The sequence below is a fragment of the Ylistrum balloti genome, unplaced genomic scaffold (genome assembly GCF_031769215.1).
Source record: "Ylistrum balloti isolate Yb309-2 unplaced genomic scaffold, AGI_CSIRO_Ybal_v1 Utg370386, whole genome shotgun sequence".
Taxonomy (NCBI): Eukaryota; Metazoa; Mollusca; class Bivalvia; order Pectinida; family Pectinidae; genus Ylistrum; species Ylistrum balloti.
The window spans coordinates 1,532,972-1,535,672 of NW_026782268.1; positions in this window are offsets into that span (position 1 = coordinate 1,532,972).

Here is a 2,701-nt window from a genome sequence, read left to right on the forward strand (position 1 = left end):
CAGGAAGCGACAATACGATTAAATCACGCAGGTACATATTACTAAATATATTACGATACGCATACCTGACTTACCTATGTGTTGTCAGTATATTTTTATCACATTTATAAATTCCATATAGATTTACATTACTTGGAACTATGTCACAATCATTATACACATTTTTGATATTTTAAGATTTAGATAGATTAGAAAATAAACCGTATTTCTTGTTTTAAATATCCCCGCCCAAATCTACCTGTCGTTTAACCCCACACCTGCTAATGACCTTATCTGTTCCAAACAAGTTAAACCCTAAACAAATCAACTAGCCGCCTACCCTGATCTGCATATTTCCATTACAATGTCCATACCCAGGTTTGTGGTATATTGCAATGGTGATTTGGAGTATTCGCCGGAAATTTACCACATCCACACGTAATCATTGCTTTATGACGTCAGTCTACCAGGCGTTGGTATGGTAGGATGTTGTAGTAAAATTCAATACACCTACAGATTTGTTTTGTTTTCCGATTTTAACCAGTTAAATTGTTAAAAAATGCATTCGAAAGAATAATTAAATGCTTAAAATATTTGTTGATTTACTGAGTTATATTTTTCCACGAAATCATGTGTCAACGAAGTAATGATTTTGTGTGAAGCCACGAAAATTGAGCCCCACAGAAATATATTATTTTTCAGGATTTTAATTATGAATAACGTTATTAGTCGGAATATTTGTGATAGAAATACTTCTCTGTAATTACTATATTCAACACACCCGTAGCCTTCAGTGGGCTTTGGGGCTACCATGAATTCCAATTGAAATACAGGTCAACATCTGTTTTAGTTAATAAATATTATTGTTGTACACACAGGGTTGTGGTATCAAATAGAATTTCAAACAAACGTGACTGACTTATTAAGAAGTTTTTCATGAAAAGTAAGATGTAAAAGAATGTAATTTCGATTCAATTAAAATATTGATTTCTTTCTTTCTCTGTAGGTTGTATGCGGAAGTTCTAAATATGACATTCACAGTTATATGTTGAAAAAAAATGGTTTAAACCTTGTAAAAGCTTTCAATTAGAATTGAGATGAATGGCAAATATATATGACTGGACTTCATATAATAAACTTTATTCCATGCCAAGTATATATCATTATTAATACCTTGAAATCTTCATTTTCAAATAACTGATCTGAATATCATTGATTTTTTAAATTAGTGAAAGTTGAATGACTTTGCATGTTTTATTTGTTTGGAATGAAACTAAATTATTATGAAAAGGGGAAAAAATGGGTTTTACACGCGCATTCAAATACTGGTATTAGAAATGAGATTGACTTCATTATTCTCAAAGAACACGTAAACGATCATCTGAGCACTTTTTACCTCTGATCCGTGATTAAAGCTTTTGTTTCATGGGGAATTCAAATTAATTGCAGTTTTTCGGTGCGATCATTAACTTATCGACTGGTATCGTTTAATCTGCCAGAAATTGGAGAACATTCTACGCCAATGATCGGATGTATTGTCGCATTCAACAAGCCCGTTCTGTGCAAAGTCATGAAGGCCACATGGCAACACCATCAATTTTCGGACGATTGGCTATCGTGGTTTGTCCGCTGTTGACAGAACACTACAGCTCGGTGGTTGACATCATCTCCAAGCCTAGTTGTTAGATTGGACAATCTCTATAGCCTGTCACCTACACTGTCCTTAATGATCGAATTAATTAGTATCTCGATGACATTTCCTCGTCTTATTAAGGCAGGATCAGATAATGCGACAGATTATTTGCCTCAAACCTCGTAAAATGTGACGTCACTCTCTTCTGTTTACCGAATTCAGTTTTAACGTTTTCTCTAAGCGTGCCTAGTAACGGTATCATCAGAGTCCTCGCCAGATGGAGAGCAGCCGCGCCCCCCTGTGTTAAGTTAAACCTATGACAGATAGTTCTCGCCACTCCTTGTGTTTCCGTTACAGATCAATAGGGTTCGGAAACACCTTTCGTTTTGTGTTGAACCCACTGCTATTAAGCGTTATAAAAGTAAGGTGATTTTGCATTCTCATCGAGACACCGAGAGTTGCCAAAACGTTTTTTTGTATTTAAGCAACCAACATAACAAAGAAAGGAAACACGTGCGAGGATTATTGTCAGCCTTTTAATCCTGAGAAACATACACGGAACATACCTTCGGAAACATTAGAACTGTAAGTATATAAGCTAACATGTACAATCCGTGTTGAGATTCTCTGTGCGTCTGATAGTCTCCTGATTCTAAAATAACTCATATTCTTTATATCCATTCTTTTTGTCCTTTTAGGAATTATCTTTGATGCTTTTAGTTTGAAAACCGAGAATCTTGAAACCGAGTCATGACAATAAAAATCGGTAAAACCTACATAAATAGGTAGAATTTATGAATAAATCACGAAAAAATCAATATTGTATAATTTTCTCAAAAGAAAAACAAGTGTATTTCACTTTTTTTTCAAGTATCTTAAAAAGAAGGTTTTTGATAGCAATGTGTTAAACAGGGAATATTTCAGATACAAATATGACGTTATTGATTAACTTTCAACGTGAGCTCAACAACTAATTAGTTGTATCAACCTGATAAAGGATATATTCAATGTTTACACAAAACTTTAGATTTATGATTACATCGTGGGAAGTAAGAGCGTACTGTGTCATTGATAATATTCGTGGGAAAG